This window comes from Plectropomus leopardus, chromosome 22 (assembly GCF_026936395.1).
Source record: "Plectropomus leopardus strain MGB_pleo_1.0 chromosome 22, ASM2693639v1, whole genome shotgun sequence".
In the NCBI taxonomy this organism is placed as follows: Eukaryota; Metazoa; Chordata; class Actinopteri; order Perciformes; family Serranidae; genus Plectropomus; species Plectropomus leopardus.
The window spans coordinates 13,042,187-13,054,945 of record NC_142197.1 but is presented as its reverse complement, the minus strand read 5'-3'; the positions used below and the strand labels follow the sequence as shown (position 1 = coordinate 13,054,945).

Here is a 12,759-nt window from a genome sequence, read left to right as displayed (position 1 = left end):
ATGGCAGACATGAAGACAGAGCCAAATCTGGCTCATACACATGGTGTGTGGCCATGCTGCCCTGTGTGTGTGCGAGTGTGTGTGTGACGCTGAAGGCAGTCTGCACTTAAATATATATCAGGGGCAGCGGTCGCCTAAAGGTGTGCGGTTTTTCACTGGAAGGCTACCAAACGAATGAATGAAAACCACTCTCCATTCCCTTGCCAGCTTCTGTCACAGTGCCCCTGAGCAAGGCACTTAAGCTGCTGCTGCTTCAGCACAGCATTAGAGCCTAAATGTGAATGTTGGGAGTGATAATAAATGTGAAGCAGAGCAATACTAAGGGCGACATATTCTCTTAAAGGATGACTCGGTGCGTTACTGCTTGGGTTGCACTTCTTTGTGGTAATGATAACATTTTACACAATAAAGTAAAAGATAATCTGGGAACAGAGTGAAAAACAAGAGCATTCAGATGTTCTGACAGGTTGTAAACACGCCAACAGTCTATGCCAGCCCAACACCAAATTACTTTTCAAGTGATTTCAGCATTGCAGCCAAATTTCCAACCTCGGAACATCGGAAAATCATGAGTGTTGCTTGAGTCGCGTTGCAACTAAGGTGGTGATGAAATGCAGAGCTGCTTTAAATCGGTCTTTTACTCGTCCTCACAAAAACAATATCAAACATGGTTAATATTATCAAATGTTTTTAGTCTCGGCTCATGCAAATACTAAAGAATAGCTGCGCTCTCTCCAGCACCAAACAGGGAGCAGCAAACTGAGTGGACAGTAAACATGGAGGGGACGCGGGGAGGGGCAAAAACGTGAACAAGTCTCAGTTCTCTTTGACTGTGTTGCAGTTGAGGAGTGAATAAGACTTGTGGTTTATTGTGTATCTGATCCACAAACCAGCATTTATTTTAGTGAGAAATCTCAGTTTTGCCTCTCATTTCCACAGTCGCCTCCCACTTAAATAGAGCAGAGAACCAACGGAGGCTGCAAGCCAGCTGAGGTGACAAAATCCAAAATGTAACGCTCGTGTGCAAATACTGTTTTTTTTATGAACTATATTGGTGCCAAATTGACAATACATGAGCCCTTTTATCTTGTATTTCCAAAGGTATGGGTTTTTGTGGACACATAAAGAATTGGTAATGTCTCTTAGCAGATTGGGAAATAATCTCAAAAGAAATCTAGTTAAAGTCTCGCAAATAGTAATCCAGCAAGATCTTCAGTCTTTGCATATTTCACACTTTTACTTTTTTGGGTTTCTTTTAAACATATATCACACAAAATAATGTCCACGTTATAATAATGAGCTGACAATATTCTTTAAAATCTGATTTAATTCATGTTGCAAGTTAACAAAATTTCAGCAAATTTATGCCTGCAAATGCAAATTAGTTTATCCATAAGAATAACATGATTATGGACCAAATGATATTATTGGCTATTTAATTGTGAATATAAAATGTAAAAAAAAAAGTAGTAAGGGGTGACTGTGTATATATACATTGTTTATATAGTGCAATTCCATGTTTTGTGTATATGAATGTGAAAAGCGTGTATGTGTGTAATGTCAGAACATCTCTCATGTCAGATGCACAGGAGAAGCATGTGTCTCTGCCTGCGTGTCCATGTCTGTGTCATTGCATGCTGCCTGCATGAAAATATGCATGTAATTTAATTGTACATGCATACGTGTGTATGTTATGCACGGCATGTGCTGCCAGCATGTGAACACACATTGGGTGCATGTGTGTGAGAGTGTCTTGGCTCGTGGTGGTTTTGTCAGTGCATGAAAATCATTTATTCATGTTTCATTCTATGCGTATGCGTTGAATACAGAGCCATTTGTTTCTTGCATGCACGCTCTAATAGATGCTCTTTGCTTACATGTGTAGCTAAAGCTTCGTGTCTGTATCTTTGTTCACATTCTCCTTCCTCATCTTGTTTAAACTTTTTCCTTTTATTCCTCTCCAGCCCTCTTCTACCACATCTCCTCTCTCTGACTCCCCTAAATTTTTGTGTCTCTTCATCTCTTTCCCTCTTATGACTTTTGTGTGTAGAGGTTAACCATTCATGCAGCGTTTCTCACTCTGTGTGTGTGTCTGTGTGTGTGGGAGGGTTTTTAAAAATGCATATATTCTATAAGAGGGAGGAGGAAACAGAGCGTGGTGAAAAGAAAAATACAGCCTCTGTGTGCGTTGTGTCAGTTGAGTTGACATCTGATCTTGCTGAGTATGGTAAAGAAGAAAGTGCTGAAAGTACTCTGCGTGTGTGTGTGTGTGTGTGTGTGTGTGTGTGTGTGTGTGTGTGTGTGTGTGTGTGTGTGTTTTGTGGCCTGTATGTGTCCTCGTTTCTGTGTGGGTGGTAAGAGGAGGGAGTAAGGGAACAGGGTGTGTGTGAGTGCACTTAGTTTAAGTGTCAGCATGGCTTAGTGTGTGTATGTGTGTGTGCTTGTGTGTGTGTGAGACAAGCAGGGAGAAAAGAGGGGGAGTCGAAGTGCAACAGAGGCTGAGCGATGGATGGCAGGGAGGGTGATGAGGGAGGGAAGAGGGCGAAGAGGAATTAAAAAGGGGAAACTAGAAGAGAAATTTGAGTGATTTGGAAGAAAGAGAAAAGACGAAGGGAAGTCAGAATAGAAAGAGACACTTTTGCTGTTTCTTGAATCAAATACTTCCATTTGTACACTTATATCTTTCCCCACCCAATTTAGCCTGTATGCACAGGTTTTTTAAACATGGGACAACCTGCTAAAAATAGGCGATAGGCTGCTTTTCCATTGTCAGGAGACTGGAGCTGGGCACACGGCTCTGCAGCAGACAAGTATGCCTTTCTGTGTGTGTGTGTGTGTGTGTGTGTGTGTGTGTGTGTGTGTGTGTGTTATTACTGGTGTCATGTCTGGTGCCACGGAAGGGCCGAAAAACAGTTTAGTAAAGAGAAAGCTGCATGGAGGCGAGTGATCTTAAATCTGACAACAGTAAAGTGGTATTGCTGACTTATGCCCATTGATAGTAGCTTAGGCCACATGTTACGTCAAAGCCTGATAAAATGTGCCACTGGTAACTAGCTAGCAAGCTAATGTCAACATTCATGTTATCATTTGCCATACCAAATTAGTACAGAATTATCAATATACAAAAAACTTTTCTCAAGAAGTATATGGATAAGGAGGTGGGTAAACTGTTCAATATTTTTTCAATTATAGAGCCACCCTGTGGAAGGGGGAGGTGGCGTTACCACTATTAAAAGCCATCAAATGCAATTGTTCAAGATCCTACTACTGTTGCTTCTTTTTAACTGACAAGCTAACTGATAAGAATTGGTCGCTTTTATTGCTAACGGTATTATTTGCTAGTGTGGGTGTTTATATTGTATATTGTATTGTGTTGTACACAAAAGGGGATGGCTGTTTATGTTGTATGGGTTGTATAATAAACTGGGATATTTGCTCATATTGTAGCAGTTTGAATGTAAAACTTGGGAAGTTTTTTATGAAGAATGTGAATGTATATATAGGGTAGGAATAAATAAGTGTGTACTTCTTTCTCCTTTCTGAACTCCTTTTTGTGGCTTGTTCATTACTATTGCTGTAAGGCCTGTTTGCTTAAATTTGTGTGTTTTGTTTTTACATGTTCATAATAAAGATTAATTTATTCAAAGGTTGAAATGTGTTAGTGGTCCTGCTTTTTCCGCTATGTAGACAACATGGTGACCCCATTGTGCACTGCGTTTTACCATGCATTAATTCATGCACTCAAAATTGCAAGTATAAGTACAGAAGTATGCAATCTTAAACTCAGCAGCTGAAAGGAATGCCTTTATTTTCTTTTTCTTTCCGTATTCCAATTTATGTTTCAGTACTCTCCACTATGGCATAAATTTTACATGCGTATGTTATGAGTGAATGTTGAATCAAAACTCTTTTCCCTTTGCCCTCCCTTTTCTCTCTTTGTCAGAAAATGTGCCTCTCCAGAGCTTTTCTGACAAATAGACAAGTTTGATCAATCTCAAGCACATTCACATTCACACACACACACACACATCACGTGACCGCGAGCTTCTCTAGCCACATCCAGCAGAAAAAGTTCTTTACCGCTATCTTAGTTCTCGGATGATCTTATGTGTATTTTATGTTTCATGCTTTATGTCCTTGGTGTACGGTTACATCAATAGGGAAGTGTCTCCTATCAATATTTTATTCCATAACTGCTGAAAATGCAAGATCGACAAGCGAGAAAGAGGCGAGGGGAGAGGAGTTCAGCTGTAACAAGGGAGTCATAACAACTGCATACAGATCCAAACGCAGAGTCTGGAGACAGAGCGGGTGTAGCAAAACTGACTCCACTTTGTCAAAGTGCAAGTTTACAGTCGTCAGACTCAGACGAGTGAGCAGGTAAGCGTCAGAAGGCGGACAATGAGTCAATCAGAGCAAGTAGAACAGAACTAAGGCAGGAACACCAAAGTAACCTATGGCTGTTTAACGCAGAAACTTTTTCAGGAGTGCAAGTAGGGTTTGGCGATGAAGGTTTTTACTGAATCATGCAATGGTAGAAATGTGTCCACTGGTAGAGATTTGGCAATGCTAGTTTCTAGAAGCTATTTGGGGCAGGCTGTGTTGCAATTTAGGGCTGTATTCTTGCCTTATCTCGCAAATCCAGATGCCTCGCAAGGTACCATGATTTTGTAACATAGCAGTGTGTAGTATGTGTAGATGAAGTGTCGTAAACTTCCATACATCTAACCAGTGCCTGGATATCACATATCTCAAACTACAGGCTGTACTTCCCCATTTTCATATTACATGTCAACCCTGCCTCTGCAGACACAGCTGATCAAGAGACACATCCGCCCCGCTCGGTCTCTCAAACTCATACCGAAATCTCTGGTCATGTAGACCAGAAGGAGAGCACACATTACACCTGTTTTAAAAACTTTACACTGGCTGCCTGTTAGTTTTCACTTTGATTTTAAAATTATTTTACTAGTTTATAAGGCACTGCGTGGCCTTGCACCAGACTACATCTCAGAGATGCTTTTAGTTTCTGTGAACCGGGAGGGCCCCTCAGATCATCCAGCTCTTTTTTTTTTTTTTTTTTAGCTGTTCCACAGAGTAGAATTTAAACATTTGGTGTTTCTGTTAGCCATTACGCTCTAAAATGTTAGAACAGCCTGTTGGAGGATCTGAGAGAAGTTTAAAATATTGGTACTTTTAAACATAAGCTAACAAAATCTTTTTAGGCAGGTTCTTATGGAGTGTCTTAACCTCAAAAATTGTATGTTTTTAAGATCAATTTTTTTCAAATGTTCTTGTTTTTGTTTTTTAAATCAAACTGTAATGTGCTCTGAATTGCATCTGATTTGTTTGAACGGTGCTTAATATATAAAATTTGACTAACTGGTAGATTGATTGATGATGTAGCACCAATTTCAAAAGTATTTGCGTCTTTCTGCATAGACGGCTTAGAATTATTGGTGGAATACTTCTTTGAATACAATATGTGTTAAATAATGTAAGTTTAATTTCCTGCCTTTCTCTCTTCATCACAGATAAAAAAAGAATAAAAACAAAGACAAAAGGAAGACATGAAAAACACATAACAGGGAGCTCTGTGTTAGAGAGGTGACAGTTAACATTAATACATCTTCTGAACATCCCATAGTCTGTGTTACTATGGCGCTGACGCAGGACTTCAATTAAAGCTCAGACTCACTGGCCACACACACAGACACACACACGGCCACGGAGCAGACAGGCCTATTGATTTTTGTGGTAACACTGTCCTGTCACCACATACAGTGAGTCTACCTCTGTGACCTCCCCTCCCTCCCTCACCCACCTCCTCTCCTCCCACACATGTGTAAATGTGACACTTGACACCACTCACCTCCCCCTCACCTCTACGCCACCTCCCCCCTCTTTGCCTACCATCTCTCATTACGATCTCCTCTTCCCTTTCTCCTGCTGCTTAGATCCTGTTCGTTCTCCTCTCTCTCCACTCCTCCTCGTTCTCTCGCCTTTTCCTCACCCTCCTTCCTCCCTTCCTACCCTCTATTTCTGCATCCTCTTTTCATTTTTCTCCTAAAAGGATTATTTCCAGGATGAGAAAGACGGTGATTGGAGACACGGAGGTGGAGGGAGGGGGACATGGGGCCCTTTGTTTTGCCAGTGCTGCTAAGGCAACATGCACATGACAAAAAAAAAACACATATAAAAACACACAACATACATACGCAGATAAAAAAGGACAAATAAGAGAATGTCTCACCGATCCCCCGGAGAGCGAGGAAGAGGAAGAAACAGATTCCCCGCTGTGTTCAGAGGCTTTGGCAGTAGTGCTACACAGTCATGCCAATGCATAAACCGGAGAGAACAAGATAGAGAGGAAAATACAGATATGAAGAGATACAAAGGGAAAGGAAAAAATAAAAAAAAAGGCTAAAAACATTTACAGGCTCCAATAACCTTACAGATTGATTATAAACCCTAGGCTATGCTTACTGGATTATGTCTTACTATAGACTAAGATCATGAGTTAATGGAATTTCGACGGTGAAAATATTGCCTAAGAGTAAGCATTTTGTATTCTGTTTGTTTCACATGTAACCATGCAGGAGAAAAAGCCAGAAAAAGCGGCCCAAAAAAATGAGGCCTGACCCTACACAATCTGTCCAGATTTTTCTGTCCAAGCCTGATCTGAGCCTGACCTGCAGCAGCAGTTTTGGGCCAGAGCCCGATTAAGAACCCATAATTTGTACTGTAAAGACGGGCCTATATTTATATAACACTTAATGTATTATAGAATATATATTCTTAAATCTTAAAACTAGGGCTGTCAGCATTGATGCATTAATCGCGCTGCATTTAAGGTCCGTTTATAACATGTTTTTTTAAATCTTTTTTTGGTTTAATCGCCAGTCGATATTTCTTTCTTGAAGAGGCTGTACTGGGCTGAGTAGTTTTCAGTAAGGGTGGCTGAATAATACTCCAGAGTCTGGATAAATTTTGGCGATGGAAAAATGGCATGGCCATTTCACAAGGGTCCCTTGACCTCTGACCTCCAGATATCTGTATAAAAATGGGTTCTTTGAGTCTTCCCTTTACAGACATGCCCCCTTTATAATAGACCCATGCAGTTTTTTGCTGTTATTTGATTCCTAATCAAGACAATCTGGTAAAAATTTATTTACCTTGTCAATATGGACTACAGAACTGCTCTGAAATGCAAAATAATGGAATTAAAAAAGTGATTAAAAATTGTGATTAATCGCAATTAACTATTGAGATTCTGTGATTAATCAGTATTAAAAAGATTAATAGTTTGACAGCCCTGGTTAAAACATGTATTGTTAGCTATGGGCTGGCTTGTTTCTTTGCACTACATCTCATTCTTCTCTTCCTTCTGATGTTATTCTGTCGTGTCGTGCATGACAGGTTCGACAAAGCAGGCTGCATCCCTTGGTGCATCTAGTGCACGCAGCGCTTCATGGCAATGCAGCGAGCAGATGATGGTTACCACTCTCAGCTGCATGTTACACAACTCTGCTGAGGAGACAGAGGCAAAGGCTGCCAACCAAGTCGCCTTGTAGCCCTCCTCACTCTTTATCTCCTTTTACGTGTCATAAAAGAAAAGAAAAATACTAACTAAAGAACCTGTCCCGATGCAAACCTGAGGTAATACTGTGGAATTCCCGGTCCGAGTGCTGAAGGTCAGGCAGGGCAGAGGATCAGAACTGTACTGCAATCACTACAGATGTCTTTGAGTTCAGGTGACAGTGGACAGTTGATGCAGACAATTTTTGCTGAGTCTATCAATGCACATCCATGATGAGTTCAAATGTGCAATTTCTATCCACTACCAAAACCTTCTCGCCCAACGTGGGGCTCGAACCCACGACCCTGAGATTAAGAGTCTCATGCTCTACCGACTGAGCTAGCCGGGCTTCATATTTCAAGAAACTGGATTCAAATTTCACCTGACACAGCGTTTGATAACACACTGCATGATTCAGCTGAACTCTACTCAACTCGACTGACTTTTTTCACTAACAAAAGTTGTGGGTAGTCCATGTTACTTTTCTGGTACCATCTTGGTTGAAAGATCTTAGTGAGCTAATACTCAAAGTTGCAGTTAAAGCACTGCAGACCACTGACTGGTCGGAGAGAAACAGCACTTGTGCGACTTGAGACATCCTGCACAAAATTGTAAGGCAAAAAATTGCAACAAAATAAGTTTACAGGTTACAGGTTGCCTTCACATATTCAGTAAAGACTATAAAAAAAGTTATTTCTCATATCTTAAAGTTTGTAAACAGAAACAGTAACCGGTAGCAAATATACTATATAAAATCTATATACACTATGAACACATTTTACTTAAAAAAGATAATGTATGATAGTTGTACAGGATAACTGAAATACACACATGGTTAGTGGTATATATACTGTAAAAATATAGAAATATAGCCTATTGCACAGGAAGTGGTAAGATATTGCACAATAGGAAATGGCATGTTATACAGTATAGATATATAATACAATGTTAAGTCAATATTTACAATGATAGTGAGATGAAAAAACAGAATATCTATTTGGTGGGTGGATTCAGTAAGGACATCACATCCTATTTCAGATGATGCCATCAGTTTTATGGGGCAACACTGTCAATCAGTTGACAATCCAGCCCACGAGGTTATTATGGGTTTTGAAACAACACCCTACAACAACCACAGGCACCCTGCACAGATATAGTCCTCGAGCTTATGCTGTAAATCACAGACATGAATGAAATTATGCATATGCCTGCCCATGCCCCTTCCAAAACTGCCTCGCCCAACGTGGGGCTCGAACCCACGACCCTGAGATTAAGAGTCTCATGCTCTACCGACTGAGCTAGCCGGGCTACACACTACACAGAGAGGTTCTAACCAAATTCACCCGCTCTTTCTTGGTTTTCCAAGCCCGCAGTGGAAAAATGAAACAGAGAAAAGGACCGAGTACCAAAAGGGAGTCAAGTCGAGCTGAATCATGCAGTGGAAATGAGGTGAAAGATCCTATCCTCACAGAGCCTACATGTCCTTGTGTGCACTACAACACCACATCTCTATACTGAAATAGTGTCTCTCCTAAACCACAGTGTCAGTCAAGTAACTGAATTGTGAGTTAGGAGGGGAGGAACAGAGTGAGAGAGCAAACGAGGAAATGTGAGTGGGCAAGAGGTAAAACTGTAAATGTTGATGCGTTGCAGATTTAGAGCTCTCAAACCGCGCAGAAATCTTAAGATGGTGTGAGAAATATTACAGCAATGCAGAGCAACGCAAATGCACTCGCTGTCTTTGCATACCTTGGTATTGACCACCCATGCACACACTTATACACACATGCACACAGACACAAACACAAACACTAACACACACACACTCCTATCTCTCTGTGACAATGTTATTCATATTTAAAGACTGTCTTTTAACTAAACACAGCATGGAATAGAAGATCACAATGTGCGTGCACGCACACACACACACACACACACACACACACACACACACACACACACACACACACACACACACACACACACACACACACACAGGAAGGCAGACAGTCTGTCTCAGCATGTAGGTATTCACCCAAAAAGCTTAACCTTACAGTTGGCATTACACTGTAATATGCATACATTTTACTGCAAGAAACAAAAACAACAACAATTGCTGTCATTTCTTTGCGTTAATGTTTGCACTGGTTAAACTTTACATAACGCAGCACTGACGCTTTTCCACGCTTTTCCACAGTGCTGTTCTGTTAAAGGGACTGTGTGTAGGATTTAGGGACATATGTTGGCAGACACAGAATATAATATAAAAAGTATGTTTTCTTTAGTGTGTAATCACCTGAAAATAAGAATCGTCTTGTTTTGGTAATGTTAGAATAAGACATTTATATCTGATTAGGGAGGGGGTCCTCTTAACATCGCCATATTATGTTTTTTTAAATCAGATTTTTTTTTGGAGAACTCTGCAGATAATTTGGCTCCCAGTTCTCCTGGTTAAAAAAAAAACCCTGACATAATAAACACTGAAGGAATTCAAAGCGGGAAAAGTTTCAGCTGGTTGCAATCTGTAGTCCTCACCACTAGATGCCAATAAAAACCCCTCGATCTCTCACACTGGACCTTTATAGTAAATCTTTAAGACTGACAGACTTGGCGATAACCATGGCGATGACTGAGAGGCTATTTGCTTAAAATAAACCATGTTAAAAAAAAAGATATTTACGATGCTCTTATATAATGTCGAAATTAAGAAATAGGCCAAATCTTGCCATTGTGGTTTACGTTTGTTTGAGTCAACATTCAGTCTCATTCCAAAGTCGTCACAGTCGGTCAGTGACCTTCCACGTCAGCCTATGACGTTTCAGGTATCCTTGCCACGTCAATTTATGACGTCCTACAAACAACCAACTTTGGTGCGGGAGTCCAGAGTTTGCGTCCCGTGTGGGGGTGTGTGTGTGTGTGCGCGCGCATGTGCGTGTATCTGTGTGGGTGTGTGTGTGTTTTCTACACCTTACCATGTGCTTCTTTTGCCTAAAACCTAATCATCGTGACAGTCCGCGCTGTTGCGTGAACATAGGGACCATGCCACATCATCCCACCACACGGGCATTTGTTGACATCACGGTAACCGGCTGTGTCATCCCACCATGACCATGCCACCAAGTGCATTTGTTGACATCATCGTAGTGGCATCCTGGAACGTCATAGGTTGACATGGCAAAATAACTAAAACGTCATAGGTTGAAGTGGAAAGTCTCTGACCAACCGTCACTATGTAACGAGTTCGTAGTTAGAGCGTGTTGTTAGAATGAGTGATGTTAATAACTGACTCGAGAGAAGAAGAGGAAAATAATCAGTCGTATTCATATCTGACACAGATCCAAGTCCTGGTGGAAAAGTCACTTAACACATCTGGATCTGTGTCTACAGAGGAGGAGTTAAAGTGAAGGAGTGAGGGAGGGAATAAATTAGAGGAGAGCTTTGTAGTGCCTTAGGTCTCTCACCCTCCCAACTCCTCCTCCTTCACCTTCTCTCCTTCTCTCTTTCCAGCCAGAGGAAAACTCCTCCATTCTCCGCATTCCTCTCACATTCCAGCTCCGGGTTTACCTCCTCTACCTCTCTCCCTACATCAACATCACCTCCTCCTCCTCTTTCGCCCATGGCTGTCTGTCTGTTTCTACCTCCTTCCCTCTCTCCCTTCTTCTCTTCCCTTTCCCTCTCAGGGGCTGTCTCTCTCTCTCTCTCTCTCTCTCTCTCTCTCTCTCCATATCTCCCTTCCCCCTTTCCCTCCCTCCTCCTCCTTTCTTTCCCAGCATGCTCCAGTAGGCCGGCGGAGGCAGGGGGCTCGCCTGAACCCTCCACCCCCAGCAGGGACCCTGCAGCTCAGCCTTGCTGGCTGGCAGGCTCCCTGGCACACCTCCAGCACACACACACACACACACACACACACACACACACACACACACACACACACACACACACACAGAGCTTTTTTTTCCTTCTCTGCGTGCTTGCTGTCTCGATCTGGCTCCTTTTTTGCCATCAGCTTATCAGCTCTCTTGCCTTCAGTCTTTCTTCTGTTTTTTCAAACACTTTTCCTCATTTATTTCTACCATCATCTCAGTCTAAATTTAGGGATGTCAGACGATGACTCTCCGCTGCTCATTTTAGTGCTACAAGACTGCCCTCAAAGATTACAAGTACCTTACTGTTAACAAGATGTAAATATTTTCTCTAAGACTTTAGCTGGTTTTGGCAGATTTGTCAAGACTTACATCAGTGCGCAAATTGGAAACTGTTCATATCATAAAAGCAAGAATAATGGCAAAACGCTCCTTTCCCACAGCCCTTAATTCTTTATTTATTTTTAATGGAGGCATTAAGCAGCTATAGAGTACATTTTCCATGTAAGATATCCTGGGATTTGGCCATTTCAGGACATTATTAATCTGTCATCATAACACTTGTGGGAACACAAACTATAACATTCTCATCTACAGATATTTACTGTAAAACATTTCTATTTTAGGTAACCAGCAAAGTGACCAATCACTCAGGAAATCAGGGAAAAATAATGTTCATCCTTCGAAAGCCTATTTTTAGTGGGTTTATACATGATTGAAAAACTTGTTTTCGTGCCCTAATTTTGGCAGGAAAGGGGTATATGATGCTGATTTTCTGTGTGTCATCAACAATATTCGAGGTCAAGTATATGTAAATGTATGAAATCATAAATCATGTCATACAATATACACAATACGTTATTCCAAAATATCATGTGTTAGCATTTAAGTGCTTTAACAGACTCATATGTTAACAGATGTTCAAGCTAAAAATGGCACTGCATTTTCTCCTGATTGATGCTCTTAATAAAATAAAAGAACAGAGAGAATACAAAATGTAGAACATTTAATGTTAATGTAACGGTTTGATTTTCCAAAGTAAGAACTGAAGGATTCTCTTTCGCCTTATTTGACAAAACTGCCAAAAAGATCATATGAAACATTGATGAGAAGAGTGAGAGAGAGAGAGAGAGAGAGAGAGAGAGAGAGAGAGAGAGAGAGAGAGAGAGAGAGGAAGAGTGAGAGAGAGAGAGAGAGAGAGAGAGAGAGAGAGAGGGGAAGAGAGAGAGAGAGGGAGAGTGAGAGAGAGAGAGAGAGAGAGAGAGAGAAAGCGGGAGAGAGAGAGAGAGAGGGAGAGGGAGAGAGAGAGGCCCTCAGTAT

The 12,759-nt window shown here is 41.2% G+C and overlaps 1 protein-coding gene and 2 non-coding genes across 3 annotated transcripts in view; all 3 read right to left on the bottom strand.

Moving 5' to 3' along the window:
• wnt5b (wingless-type MMTV integration site family, member 5b) overlaps window positions 1-12,759 on the bottom strand; it is a 100,729-nt gene that overhangs the window by 61,166 nt on the left and 26,804 nt on the right. The window lies entirely within an intron of this gene.
• Window positions 7,856-7,928, bottom strand: trnak-cuu (transfer RNA lysine (anticodon CUU)). The gene has a single exon. It is a non-coding gene; the product is annotated as a tRNA-Lys (tRNA).
• trnak-cuu (transfer RNA lysine (anticodon CUU)) lies at window positions 8,815-8,887 on the bottom strand. The gene has a single exon. It is a non-coding gene; the product is annotated as a tRNA-Lys (tRNA).